This window comes from Elephas maximus, chromosome 4 (genome assembly GCF_024166365.1).
Source record: "Elephas maximus indicus isolate mEleMax1 chromosome 4, mEleMax1 primary haplotype, whole genome shotgun sequence".
In the NCBI taxonomy this organism is placed as follows: Eukaryota; Metazoa; Chordata; class Mammalia; order Proboscidea; family Elephantidae; genus Elephas; species Elephas maximus.
Window position 1 is genome coordinate 90,328,560 of NC_064822.1, and position 15,793 is coordinate 90,344,352.

The window sequence follows — 15,793 nt, forward strand, 5'->3', positions numbered from 1 at the left end:
TATCTCTCTTTATATCTCAAAAGAGATTGACTCAAGATACAACCTAATCCTGTAGATTGAGTCCTGCCTCATTATCATTACTGCCACTAATCCCACTTCATTAACATCACAGAGATAGGATTTACAACACATAGGAAATTCACATCAGATACAAAATGGTGGACAATAACGTGATACTGAGAATCATGGCCTAGCCAAGTTCACAGATATTTTAGGGGGACAAAATTCAATCCATGATACTCAGTAGCTAAGAAAATTCTGTCATTTTAACTGCAAGAAACCCAGTTCTTTGCTCTATGTTATTTGACATTAAAATTTCTTAAAAACTCATAAATTAACCCATTAAACTTTATCCATACAGATAAAAACTTTGAACATACCCAATAAATTTCCTTTTAATAAACCTTTCAGACACTGTCATCATTGCATATATCTTATAGTATAACCATTTAAGTGGCAAAAATGAACATACACTTTAGCAGACCCAAATATATATATATATTCCATTGCTGTTGAGTTAATTATGACTTATAGCAACCCTATAGGAGTGAGTAGAACTGCCCATAGGGTTTCCAAGGAGTGGCTGGTGGATTCAAACTGCTGACCTTTTGGTTAGGATGTATATATATCCTTTCTCTGTGGCATAAAAAACAAAAGTATGTAAACCTAAATTAGAGTGAATATTTATCAACTCAATTTCATATTAGTAACTTATCTAAAGATCTTAGAAACTATTTAAAATCTGTATACCATAAAACATAATTACCCTTGAAATAAAGTTTGTTTTCATTCAAACTTTTACCATTTTCCCAAATCTAACTTTAGCCCTTTAATATATTACAAACTGGTTTTGGAAATTACGAAGTCTCTGCTCAACTCGACAAATTCATTGATATAGATATAACTTTAAGTCTTTGATTAGGGGTGGAAATATTTCCCAAGGCCATTTCAGGTGTGACTCATTGTGATTTCTATTTTTTTTTTTTTTTGCTTCTAGGAGTTCCTCTACAATAGGGAGAACTTGTTTACAGTTCTTTTATGATGGGAATCCATCAATTTCTGTTTTTTTTTTTTTTTATAGTAAGGCATCAGTTTGTTGAATCATCTCAGTTGGTATTCCATTAACATACAGGTGCAGTGCTGGAGGTGCTCACTCATCTATGTCAAGAAATTTGAAAGATAACTACCTGGCCAATTGACTGGAAGAGATCCACATTTGTGCCCATTTCAAAGAAAGGTGGTCCAACAAAATGCAGAAATTATTGAACAATATCATTAATATCACACACAAGTAAAATTTTGCTGAAGATCTTTCAAAAGCATTTGCAGCAGTACATCAACAGGGAACTGCCAGAAGTTCAAGCCAGATTCAAAAGACAACAAGGAGTGAGGAAAACTTCAGGGGAAAGTTTACAGTGCAAATCAGTTTCTCATGCAAAAATTTATATACAAATTGTTCTGTGACATTGGTTGCAATCCCTGCAATATATCTCCCCCCCCCCCCCGCCCCGGTTCCTTATGTCCATTTGTCCAGTTTTCCTTTCCCAGTTTATTTTTGCTTTGGGGCAGTTCTTGCACATTTGGTCTCACATACTTAATTGAACTAAGAAGCTTGTTCCTCATGTATGTTATTATTTGTTCTATAGGTCTGTCTAATCTTGAATATGCCATGGACTGTCAAAAGAATGAACAAACATATCTTGGAAGAAGTACAACCAGAATGCTCCTTAGAAGCAAGGATGGAAAGACTACATCTCACATAATTGGGACATGTTATCAGGAGGGATCAGTCTCTGGAGAATGACATCATGCTTGGCAAAACGGTGAGTGAAAAGAGGAAAACCCTCAATGAGATGGACTGACAGTGGCTGCAACAATGGGCTCAAGCATAACAATGATTGTGAGGATAGCTCGGGACTTGGCGGTGTTTCATTTCAGTGTACATAGGGACGCTATGAGTTGGAACTGACTCAAAGTCACCTAACAACAACAGCATAGTAAGCCAGCATCTTATTTTCTTAAAATGTCTCCACCTAGTTTGGAGGAGTCCTTCAAAAGCTTCCCTGGAGCTATATAACCTCAGAGGCAGGGGTCCAAGGAGTCCTGATCCTGTCCCACTTTCCCTATCTTGTGGTTCATGGTCAAAGACAAGAATTAGTCATCTTGATTCATTTCCATATTCTTAAGTTGGCCTAGGTATTTTGAAAGAGAAAGATAACCAATTTCTTTCCCTTTTGCAATTCTCTTGGTAAGCAATTTTGCCTTCTTCTTATCACAACCTTTTATCTAACCAGTAAATATCAAAGCTCTTTAGCAAAAATGAACCCATCAATTCTTGGAAATTACCCCTTTTCCTTAAAAACAACAGATTTCATATAATATCTAGCTTAAGGTACTTAGAAAGGTTTTGCTTTTAAGATTGACATACTCCAGTACATAAAAATCTTTGTCAGAACAAATTCACTTTCATTAATTCCTGGAAATATTTGGACTATTAAATTTATATGAGCACTTATTTATCATTAAACCTCTTCTAATTTAATAATACCATCAGAGGTAGAAAATTATTCCATTTTCATAACCCTATCTCTTGCATGGAGCCCTAGTGGTGCAGAGGTTAAGAGACAGGCTGTTAACCAAAAGGCCAGCAGTTCGAATCCACCAGCTGCTCCTTAGAAACCCTGTGGGGCAGTTCGACTCTGTCCTATAGAGTCGCTATGAATTGGAATCAATTCAGTTGCAACAGATTGGTTCTTTGGTTTTGGTTTTTATCTCTTGCATGCTATATAGGATCCTTTAGAGAAGAAATTTAGAATAATTTTTATCTTTTTGAGGCCTTATTAAACAAAATAAACAATTCATCCTTTCTGGTTTTTTTTCCCCATGCGCTTTTCAAAGAACTAATTTGTATCAATGTTTCTCAGAGTAGCTGGTCAAAGCCCAGGTGCAAGAAGCAGTTTTTCTTGGAAGAGAAAAAAAAATGAGATTATAGACAGCTCTATAAAAAACACCAACCATGGCCTTCAGCCTGGTACAAGACAGAAACTCAGACACTACTCTCTACACCAGAGGCAAACTCTCAGAACAAAATGAAATGGAAACACATAAACTCACCAGTCTGTGTGGCTACCTCAAAGACTAGGCGTATACAATACCACATAACATGAACAAACCAGTTTCTTAAAATATATACAGCTATTCTTTGCTAAGATTGATCCAGTTCAACAGAAAAACAGGTTCTAGATAAAATTTATTAATTTTCCAGAGTCTCAGATGCAGAGATCTCAGACCCTCCAACAACCCTGAACACCAAACAAAAGTTTCCCAAAGAGGAGGAAAGAAAAGACAACACAAATGGGTTGACTAGCTCAGATAATTCAGTGTCAAGTCCATTTAGGAATACGGAGTTGAAAGCTATTTCAGCTCCAGGCTCTGTTAGGTTTAAGCCTGAGTATTCAGCAAAAGTTGGCTCAAGTTACCCCTATAATTACAAACATTCTCATCCTTTTCTCTTGCTTACAGCCTTGAACTTTTGTCCAGTCTATTTTCCTAGGGAAAACATTTGGGATAGAGTCTAGGAGTAATTAAACAATGGTTTTGGTTTGGTCTAATAATTTTATACTGGGAACACTGGGTCTTATAGTTAAAAGATCTTTTCGGATTTTTCCAATTGGCCTCCTCCATCCACCTTTGAGCTTCCTCTGGTGCTGTCAATATATTTATTAATTGATACAGACCTGATAGGCCAGGTTCACAAGTTTCTATGAAAATCCTAAATTTCTGGGTGAAGTTTTGGGTATCTTCATGAGGATTAGGAAAGTCCTTTCCAATTGTGTGAAGTTCTTCTTTAGATGAAGTGGCAAATGTAACCTGCGGAGGTTTTTTTTTGCTTCTTCTGGATTCCTTATCTTAAAAGGCATCTCAGGGACTGTAACAGAAATTGGTTCCTCTCATTGTTCTTTACTAGGTTCTGTAGGGTAGAAAGGGAGTTCAGAAAGGGTATTAGGAAAGTCAGCTGGTAGAGGGGCAGAAGGAATGGGGGTAAGAGAAATAGGGGCAGGGCCTCACGTTGCATTTCCTTTAGTTGTTTGGTCAATAGGATTTTCGTAGAAACTTGTGAACCTGGCCTATGATATCTGTATCAATTAATAAATATCCTGCATGGAAGCTGTTTTGCTTTCTTACATCTCTTAGAGACTTCTAAGTGCCAATCAAAATATGCGTCCCATTGAGGTTGCTGAATTTGGGAGTCTTCCTTTTCTAATTTACTGTGCAGAAAAACTAGATTATCCAGTTCAAAAGAGCCTTACAGTGACCACTGATTTTTCAAACTGTCCGTGGTGAAAGCATGCCAGCGATCTAATAGCAAGCATACAAGAGCCAAAATGTTTGTTCAGATAAGTGACTAGGGTGTCTGAAGGTGGCCACACCAAGCCCTTGGAAGTGACATTCCTCATTCTGCTAAAACAGTGAACAGCACATGCTATGAGATTTAACGGGCACCCAAAACCTAATGGTGCACTGAGACCTGAATGTGCCCTTAGAAAGAAAAGATCAGTTCAAAGTTAATGGGCTGAAACCTTGGTTCTCACAAAGTCAGACAAAGTAGACCTGGGAGAACTCAGTGACAGCCTCACCAAACTTAATTTGGCAACAAACTCTTCAAAATGTTTAGAACATAAAATAAAAATGAAAGTAAAGAAGAAGTCCAATAATAAATCTCTAAGAGTGTCACACAAAGAGCACAGCTCAGATTTGAGAGACCACTTACCAGGAACAACTCCTGGGAATATGGGGAGGCAGTGAGTCCAAGTGGCTCTGCTGATACCAGATGTCCAAGTCCTTGATGTCCCAGGGGCCACTGAAAGCAATGCTTTGAAATCCCACTTGTTTCTATGAAACTCCAGTAACCTAGAGAGGCTGGAACCAAAGAGGGGACTGTGAAGCCAAAAAGCATTAGAATCACTCCTCTGAGTATCATCAAAGTTTAAACATTAGCCAATAATTTGGGAAGACCCTGGGTGGTGCAAATGGTTAACAAGCTTGACAACTAATCAAAAGGTTGGAGGTTTGAGTCCACCCAGAGGCAACTTGGAAGAAAGGCCTGGCAATCTACTTCTCAAAATGCAGTAACTGAAAACCCTATGAAGCACAGTTCTACACTGAAAGGAATCCTTGGAGAAAATTTTTACAATTATATTACGATAATAACTAACATTGCGAATTTACAATATACTAAGCACTGTTCTGGAGCCCTGGTGGAGCAGTAGTTGAGAGCTCAGCTGCTAACCAAAAAATGTCAGCAGTTCGAAACCACCAGTTGCTCCCTGAAAACCCTATGGGGCAATTATACCCTGTCCCATAGGGTCCCTGTCTTAGGCTGGGTTCTAGAAAAGCAAAACCAGTAAAGCATATAAATTGTGTTGTTAGATGCCATCAAGTTGGTTCCAACTCATAGCAACACTATGTACAACAGAATGGAACACTGCCCGGTCCTGTACCATCCTCACAATCATTGTTATGCCTGAGTTCATTGTTGCAGCCACTGTGTCAATCCATCTCATTGAGGGTCTTCTTTTTTGCTGACCCTCTATTTTACCAAGGATGATGTCCTTTTCCAGGGACTGATCTTCCTGATAACATGCCCAAAGAATGTGAGACAAAGTCCCACCATCCTTGCTTCTAAGAAGCATTTTGGCTGTACTTCCTCCAAGACAGATTTGTACATTCTATTGGCAGTTCGTGGTATATTCAATATTCTTTCAAACACCATAATACAAAGGCATCAATTCTTTGATCTTCCTTATTCATTGCCCAGCTTTCCTATGCTTATGAGGTGATTGAAAACACCATGGTTTGCATCAGGTGCACCGCAGTCTTCAAGGTGACATCTTTGCTTTTCAACACTTTAAAGAGGTCTTTTGCAGCAGATTTGCCCGATGCAGTGCATCTTTTGATTTCTTGACTACTGGTTCCATGAGTGTTGATTGTGGATCCAAGTAAAATGAAATCCTTGACAGCTTCAATATTTTCTCCGTTTCTTGTGGTGTTGCTTGTGGGTCCAGTTGTGAGGATTTTTGTTTTCTTTATGTTGAGGTGTAATCCGTACTGAAGCCTGTGGTCTTTGAGCTTCCTCAGTAAGTGCTTCAAGTTCTCTTTGATTTCAGCAAGCAAGGTTGTATCATCTGCATAACACAGGTTGTTAACGAGTCTTCCTCCAATCCTGGTGCCTCGTTCTTCATATAGTCCAGCTTCTCAGATTATTTGCTCAGCATACAGATTTAATAAGAATGGTGAAAGGATACAACTCTGATGCACACCTTTCCTGACTTTAAACCATGCAGTATCCTCTTGTTCTGTTTGAACAACAGCCTCTTAATCTAGTACAGGTTCCTCATGGGCACAGTTAAGTATGCTGAAATTCCCTTCTTCTCAAGGCTATCCATAATTTGTTATGACACACACAGTCAAATTTCTTTGCATAGTCAATAAAACACAGGTAAACATCTTTCACTGCTTTCAGCCAGGATCCATCTGTCATCAGTAATGATATCCCTGGTTCCACATCCTCTTCTGAATCTGGCTTGAATTTCTGGCTGTTCCTTGTTGATGTACTGCTGCAGCTTCTTTTGAATGATCTTCAGCAAAATTTTACTTGCATGTGGTATTAATGATATTTTTCTATAATTTCCATATTCAGTTGGCTCACCTTTCTTTGGAAAAGGCATAAATATGGATCTCTTCCAGTCGGCCGGCAAGATGATAGAATTTCTTGGCACAGAGGAGTGAGTACTTCTAGCCCTGCTTCTGTTTGTTGAAACATCACAACTGGTATTTCATCAATTCCTGGAACCTTGTTTTTCGCCGATGCCTTCAATGCAGCTTGGATCTTGTCCTTCAGTACCACCCATTCCTGGTCATATGCTACCTCCTGAAATGGTTGAATCTTGACCCATTCTTTTTGGTATAGTGACTCTGTGTATTCCTTCCATCTTCTTTTGATGCTTCCCACTTTATTTAATATTTTCCCCATAGAATCCTTAAATATTGCAATTCGAGGCTTGAATTTTTTCTTCAGTTTTTTCAGCTTGAGAAATGCTGAGCCTGTTTTCCCTTTCGGTTTTCTAACTCCAGGTCTTTGCACATGTCCTTATAACACTTGACTTTGTCTTCTCAAGTCGCCCTTTGAAATCTTCTGTTTAGCTCTTATAAGTCATCATTTTTTCCATTTGCTTTAGCTACTTGACATGCAAGAGTAAGTTTCAGAGTCTCTTCTGACATTCATTTTGGTCTTTTCTTTCTTTCCTGTCTCTTTAATGACCTCTTGCTTTTCTCATGTGTGAGGTCCTTGATGTTATTGCACAACTTGTCTGGTGTTTGGTCGTTAGTGTTCAATGTGTCAAATCTATTCTGGAGATGGTTTTTAAATTCAGGTAGAAGATACTCAAGGTTGTGCTTTGGCTCTCTTGGGCTTGTTCTAATTTTCTTGACCTTCAACTTGAACTTGCTGTCTTAGTCATCTAGTACTGCTATAAGAAAAATACCACAAGTGGATGGCTTTAACAAAGAGAAATTTATTTTTCTCACGCTAAGTAAGGTAGGCTAACAGTCCAAATTCAGGGTGTCAGCTCCAGGGCAAGGCTTTCTCTCTCTACTGGCTGTGGAGGAAGGCTTTTGTACTCAATCTTCCCCTGGTCAAGGAGCTTCTCTGGCTAAGGGACCCCAAGTCCAAAGGAGGTACTTTGCTTCTGGTGCTGCTTTCTTGGTAGTATGAGGTCCCCAACTCTCTGCTTGCCTTCCTTTCATCTCTTTGAGATAAAACGTGGTGCAGGCCACACTCCAGGGAAACTGCCTTTACCTTGGATCAGGGAGGTGACCTGAGTAAGGGTGGTGCTACAATCCCACCCTAATCCTCTCAACATAAAATTACAGTCACAAAATGGAGGAAAACCACACAATACTGGGAATCACGGCCTAACCAAGTTGACACATATATTTGGGGGGATACAATTCAATCCATGACACTTGCATATGAGCAATTGATGGTCTGTTCCACAGTCAGCCCCTGTCCTTTTTCTGACTGATGATATTGAGCTTTTCCCTTGTCTCTGTCTACAGATGTAGTGAAAGTGATATCTGTGTATTCCATGTGGTGAGGTCCATGTATATAGTCGCCATTTATGTTGGTGAAAAAGGTATTTGGAACGAAGTCATTGGTCTTGCAAAATTGAAGCATATGATGATCTCCAGCACCATTTCTACCACCAAGGCCACATTTTCCAACTACCGATCCCTCCACTTTGTTTCCAGTTTTCACATTCCAATCACTAGTAATTATCAATGCACCCTGATTGCATGTTTGGTCAATTTCGGACTGCAGAAATTGATAAGAAATCTTCAGTTTCCTCATCTTTGGCCTTAGTGGTTGGTGTGTAAATTTGAATAATAGTTGTATTAACTGATCTTCTTTGTAGGAGTACGGATGTTATCCTATCACCAACAGCATTGTACTTCAGGATAGATCTGGAAATGTTCTTTTTGACGATGAATGTAACACCATTCCTCTTCAAGTTGTCATTCCTAGCATATTAGACTGTAAGATTATTGGATTCAAAATGGCCAATACCCGTTCATTTCAGCTCACTAATGCCTCAGATATCAATTTTTATGCATTCCATTTCATTTTTGATGACTTCTAATTTTCCTAGATTCATACTTCATACATTCCATGTTCTATTATTAATGGATGTTTGCAGCTATTTCTTTTCATTTTGTGTCATGCCACATCAGCAAATGAAGACTCCAAAAACCTGACTCCATCCACATCGTTAAGGTTAACTCTACTTTGAGGAGGCAGCTCTTCCCCAGTCATCTTTGGAGTGCCCTCCAACCTGAGGGGCTCATCTTCCAGCACTAGATCAGACAATGTTCTGCTGCTATTCATGTTTTCACTGGAAAATTCTTTTCAGAAGTAGACCAGTGGGTCCTTCTTCCTAGTCTGTCTTAGTCTGGAAGCTCAGCTGAAATATGTCCACCAGGATGATCCTACTGATATTTAAATATCAGTAGCATAGCTTCCAGCATCACAGCAACACGCAAGCTGCCACAGTACAACAAACTGAGAGATACGTGGGAAAGTTTATTATAAATATATGTATATAAAATAAGGTATATATATATTTATAAACATATATATATAGAGAGAGATTTATATCACGGAAACGGCTTCTGTGGTTGTATAGGCTGGTACATCTTAAATCCATGGGTTAGGATAGAGGTTTCTGCTGATTCACGTAAACACTGGGGTTGGCGAATCCAAGATCAGCAGGTCAGAGAGCAGGGCTCTTGCTCACAGGCTGCAAAGATGGACAGATCCCAAGATTGGCAGACAAGATGTCAGGTAAGCTGCTGGTTCAAGTCCCAAGAACTAGAGGTCAGATGAACAGGAGCCAGCTGCAGGATCCAGAGCAAGCAAAAGCCAACGAGCCTTGCTAGAAAGTCCATTTATATATTCCATGCAGGCCACAGCCCCAAGGAAACTCCCTTTCAACTGATTGGCTACTCACAGCAGATCCATCCTGTATGTGATCACAATATATTAAATCTCATCATGGAAATAATCACATCATCATATGACTACCAAACTACATCAACTGCCAAGTCACTGAGAATCATGGCCCAGCCAAGTTGACACACAACTTTAATGATCACAGTTGCTATGAGTTGGAATCAACTTGACATCAATGGGTTTGGTTTGTTTTTTTTTTAAGCACTGTTCTAAACATTTTATATGCATTAATTCAGGAGTCAGTAATTTTTTTCTGTAAAACCCAGATAGTAAATATTTTAGGAGTTGTGGATCATTTGGTCTCTCTTTCAACTCCTCAACTCTGCTGTTGTATCCTGAAAGCAGTTATAGAGAGTATGTAAAGTGACAGGTGTGGCTGTGTTCCAATAAAACTTTAGTTACAAATCAGGCAATGGCTAGATCTGGCCAGTAGGCCAACTCTTGCATAACTCCTTTAATCCTCACACAAATCAACCAAGGATTATTATCCCTATTTTACAGAGATAGAAACAGAAAGATCAAGTAAATTGCCCATGGTCACACAGCTATCAAGTTGTGGAACTGAGATGTATTCCTAGGCAGTCTGTCTCAAGATCCTGTCCTCTTTAACTGCTATTTTAAAAATCATGTCTATATGCATATACATACCTTTTTAAAAAACTAATACTGTACATGCTGTTCTTCATCTTGCTTTTTTCACTTAACATCTTGGTGATCTTTCTATATCAACACACACAAATGTACCTCATTCCTTTAAATAGCTAGATAGTCTTCCATTGTATTAACTACTGATCAATAGATATCTAGATCATTAACTACCTATTTTTACCCTTACAAACAATGCTTCACTGTGTATCTTTGTACTGACATATTTTCACACTGGTACTTACTTATCTAGGAATGTAGGGAAAATCACTAGAAGTGAAATTGTGAGGTCAAGGGGTGTCTTAGTTTCCTAGGACTGCAGAAAGAAAACACCACAAATTGAGTGGCTTTAAAGAACAGGAATTTATTATTTGATAACTCTGGAGACTAGAAATCCAAATCAGGATATACACCATGTTGATTCCATATGAGACATCTAAGAGAGGATTCCAAGCCTTTCTGCTAGCTTCACTAAAAAAAAAAAAAAAAGGAGTCCAGCAATTCTTTGCTGCTTGTAGATATAGATTCACATGGTGACTTCCCCCATCTCTGTGTCTATCCTCCTCTTTTATAAAACACCAATCATATATAGGATTAGGATCCACCCCACCCCAGTATGATCTCCTTAACTGATAATACCTTCCAAGAAAGACCTCATTTACCCAAACAAAATCACTTTCACTGATGACTTCAGTGAATGACTGAAGGTATTAGGACTTGTAACATATCTTTTTGGAGGACACAATTCAATCCATAACACACTCTAAAATGAGAGAATTTGCTACGCGTTACTTTGCCCCCAGGACAACCTATACTATGTTTGATGTGTTGGTCCTTCTCATTTACCAGTTAACCTGCAGGGCTTCCTAGTTTTTTGTGAAGCCCAGTGCAGGAATAACTTCTATAGCAGGTCAAATGTGTGGTGCAAGCTGCCCTGTCACTTGTGCCTTAAGACAAAAGTCCTCATGGTATTGAAAGTGTTTGTGGGAAACAGAGATGCTGAATGCAGTGTCTTTGTTGTTAGGTGCCATCAAAATTGTTTCTGACTCATAACGAGCCCATGCACAACAGAACGAAACACTGCCCAGACCTGCGCCATCCTCAGAATTGTTGCTATGTTTGTGCTCACTGTTGCAGCCACTGTGTCAATCCATCTCGTTGAGGGTTTTCTTCTTTTTTGCTGACCCTCTCTTTTACCAAGCATGATGTCCTTCTCCAGGGACTGGTCCCTCCTGATAACATGCCCAAAGTACATGAGATGAAGTCTCACCATCCTTGCTCCTAAGGAGCATTCTGGCTCTACTTCCAAGACAGATATGTTTGTTCTTCTGGCAGTCCATGGTATATTCAATGTCCTTCACCAACACCATAATTCAAAGGCATCAATTCTTCTTCAGTCTTCCTTATTCATTGTCCAGCTTTCACATGCATATGAGGTGATTGAAAATACAATGGTTTGAGTCAGGCACACCTTAGTCTTCAAAGTGACATCTTTGCTTTTCAACATTTTAAAGAGGTCTTCTGCAGTATATTTGCCCAATGCAATCCTTCTTTTGATTTCTTGACTGCTGCTTCCATGGCTGTTGATTGTGGATCCAAGTAAAATGAAATCCTTGACAACTTCAGTCTTTTCTCCGTTTATCATGATGTTGCTTATTGGTCCAGTTTTGAGTTTTTCTTTTCTTGATATTGAGGTGTAATCCATACTGAAGGTTGTGGTCTTTGATCTTCATCAGTAAGTGCTTCAAGTCTTCTCCACTTTCAGCAAACAATGTTGTGTCATCTGCATAACACAGGTTGTTAATGAGTCTTCTTCCAATCCTGATGCCCCATTCTTCTTCATGTAGTCCAGCTTCTCAGATTATTTGCTCAGCCTACAGACTGAATAGATATGGTGAAAGGTACAGCCCTGATGACACCTTTCTTGACTTGAAACCATGCAGTATTCTCTTGTTCTGTTCGAATGACTGTCTCTTGATCCATATACAGATTCCTCATGAGCATAATTAAGTGTTCTGAAATTTCTATTCTCCACAATGTTACCCATAATTTGTTATGATCCACACAGTCGAATGCCTTAGCATAGTTAGTAAAACACAGGTAAACATCCTTCTGGTATTCTCTGCTTTCAGCTAAGATCCATCTGACGTCAGCAATGATATCCCTGGGTCCATGTCCTCTTCTAAATTTTGCTTGAATTTCTGGCAGCTCCCTGTCGATATACTGCTGCAGTTGCTTTTGAATGATCTTCAGCAAAATTCTGCTTGCGTGTTATATTAATGATATTGTTGAATAATTTCCACATTTCGTTGGCTCTCCTTTCTTGGAAATAGGCATAAATATGGATCTCTTCCAGTCAGTTGGCCAGGTAGCTGTCTTTCAAATTTCTTGGCATAGACGAGTGAGCACTTTCAGTGCTGCATACGTTGGTTGAAACATTTCAATTGATATTCCATCAAATCCTAGAGCCTTGTTTTTTTCCAGAGTCTATACACTTTTTTTTTATACACTTAGTGGCTTAAAATAAAACAAATTTATTATCTTGTAGTTCTAGAGATCAGAAGCCTGAAACGGGTCTCACTGAGCCAAAATCAAGATGTTGAAACACCTGTGTTCCTCCTAGAGGCTCTAAGGGACAATCCGTTTCTTTAAGTTTTCCAGCTTCTAGGGGCCACCTAAGGAATCCTGGTGGCACAACAGTTAAGCACTTGTCTGCTAACTGAAAGTCTGGCAGTTTAAACTCACCCTGCAGCACCAAGGGAGAAAGACCTGGCGATCTGCTTCCATAAAGATTACAGCCTAGAAAACCCTATAGGGCAGTTCTACTCTGTCACACAGGGTCACTACACATTTAAAATCAGTACCTAACAATAACAGAAGCCAACTGCATTCCTTGGCTTGTGGCTGCTTCCTCCGCCTTCAAAGCCAGCAGTGTAGCATCTTCAAATCTCTCCGACTCTCCAGACTCTTTCTTTCATTTATAAGAACCTTTATGATTGCATTAAGGAGACCTGGTGGAGCAATGGTTAAATGCTTGGCTGCTAACTGGAATGTCAGTGGTTCTAATCCAGTGGCTTTATGGGAAAAAGACCTGGCAGTCTCCTCCCATAAAGATTACAGCCTAGAAAACCTGATAAGCGATTCTACTTTGTAACACAGGGTCACTATGAGTTGAAATCAAGTCAATGGCACTTAACAACAACATGATTACATTACACCCACCAGGATAATCTCTCCATTTTAAGATTCCTGATCACATATGCAAAGCCCCATTTGCCATGTATGGCAACATAGTCACAGGTTCCAGAGTTTAGGGCGTGGACATATGTGGGGTGAGAGAGGATTGCATTCTTTTGTCTAATATAGTTTCCAATTGGATTCAGCCAATGGGAGGTACTGACAGGAGTTGAGAGAGCATGAGGAGAGTGAGACTGAAGTGCTAATTTCTCTGGTTTCCTTCTTGAGGCTTGCTGCATCCCTTTGTGAAACCCATGGTCCTGTTAGCCCCCTCTCCCAACTCTAGCTACTTTCTATGAGTTCTAATAACCACTCTCTCCACTTGCCATTTAGGGCCCAAGGGTGATGATTGCCCCATGGTCTTGCTAGCCCTGAGAAGCTCAGTTCTTTTAACCCTGCCCACACCATTACAAAGGTGGTTGTTGTTGTTGTTAGTTGCCATCAAGATGATTCTGACTCTTGATGACCCCATGAGCGCAGAGTAGAACTGCTCCACAGGATTTTCAAGGCTGTGACCTTTCAGAAGGAGATCGCCAGGCCTGTTTTCCCAGGTGCCTCTGGGTGGGCTTGAACCACCAATCTTTCAACTAGTAGTCTAGTGATTAACTGTTTGCACCACACAATAATTGCTCTGGGTTGTTTTTTGTTTAGTTTTGTTTTGCAGGAACTTTGAGAACTGCAGGGTAATGGTGAAACTACCGTTTAAAATTATTGTGATGATTATGACCTACTTTTAGAAAATTGTTTTTCTCCTCTTATATATAATCATTAGCCTGGGTTCTGTATGTCTCCTTATAAAACAGCTACACTTTCTCCTCACTTTTCGACTATCTTGTTATCTGACATTTCACTTTACTACAATAGTAAATAACTACTACTCAACTATTTTGTGCATGAACAATGTACATCTGGCAGTAACAAATGCCGAGGTGCGAGGTGAGAGTAACCCTGGCTTTGATGGTTAAGACTATATGTCAACTTGGCTGGTGATTCTCAGTGGTTTGGCAGTTATGTAATGATGTAGTCATTTTCCATTTTGTGATCTGAAGTGGTCATCCTCCATTTTCACGTAATACAGATTTTGCATAACAATCTGGTCTTTGGAATCTAACTGTGTCAATAAGTGAAGAGAGGGTGTAGTTTAGCTTCCCTGTTCTCAGCACTATATTCTACAGTCAGCTCTAGCAAGGTTCAAAAGTTATCTTTATATTTAAATATTTCAACCATTTCACAATCTCTTTTTAAAACTTTGGAATGTCACTTATTTCTTCATTGAAATGAATTTCTACCACTTTTAAAATTACCTCTGTTTATTCCGTATATACTCCCACTGCTAGTCAGTTGAAAGCATGTATAATGTGTGCCTTATCTGTCATGAACAGTACTCTCTTCTTCCCTGCAATCTGACCCCACCCTAGGTGTCCTTTTTCACACTAAGACGCAAGGACTGATAATTACCATTTCTCTACTGGAAGCTTATTTTAGCAGAAGATAAATGCCTGAACTGAAACCGGGAGATCAGGAGAGAATTCCAGACAACAAACATCTGGGAAGAGGACATCTTTAGTGGAACATCACCTTGTGCTTCAACCTATGACCAAACTACCAATCCAGGTCCCCGAGTTAAAATGAGATATTAAGCATTTGAGAAGATGTAATTTTTTTAATGCTCTACTATAAGGGAAACCCTGGTGGCATAGTGGCTAAGTGCTGTGGCTGCTAACCAAAAGGTCAGCGGTTCGAATCTGTCAGGTGCTCCTTGGAAACACTATGGGGCAGTTCTACTCTGCCCTATAGGGTTGCTAAGAGTCGGAATCAACTCGATGGCAGCGGGTTTGGGTTTTTTTTTTTATATCTATAAGAGAAAAACAAATCAAACCCATGATGATATAAAATTATTTACCTGTTGGTTTGGAAAAGGTGAGGTGACAGTATAGGAAAGCAGGCACTATCCCACATAGTTGGTGGGAGAATAAATTGGTATAACTTTTCTAGTGATCAAATTGGCAATAGCTCCTAAAATTGAAAATGCACGTCTCCTTTGACTCATCAGTTCCATGCCTGAGAATTTATCCTATAGGGATGGTCCCAATTGTGTAAGTTCACATGTTAACAAGAATCTGTATTGCAGCATTGTTTGTAATAGCAAAAGGAATGGAAATTATCTATTCTTCTTGATTAATGAATAAAGAAGGTGCCCTGATGGCACAATGGTTAAGGGCTCAGCTGCTCACTGAAAGGTCGGTAGTTTGAAGCCACCCTGTGTCTCCACAGGAGAAAAGACCTGGTGATCTGCTCCCATAAATATTACAGCCTAAGAAACCCTATCAGACAGTTCTACTC

At 39.4% G+C, this 15,793-nt stretch overlaps 1 long non-coding RNA gene across 1 annotated transcript; it reads left to right on the plus strand.

The window, feature by feature from the left end:
- Positions 1 to 1,137: 1,137 nt before the first annotated feature.
- Positions 1,138 to 15,226, plus strand: LOC126075294 (uncharacterized). Its single transcript, XR_007517150.1, has 3 exons — positions 1,138 to 1,386; positions 1,647 to 1,823; positions 14,926 to 15,226. It is a non-coding gene; the product is annotated as an uncharacterized LOC126075294 (long non-coding RNA).
- The last annotated feature ends 567 nt before the right edge of the window (positions 15,227 to 15,793 follow it).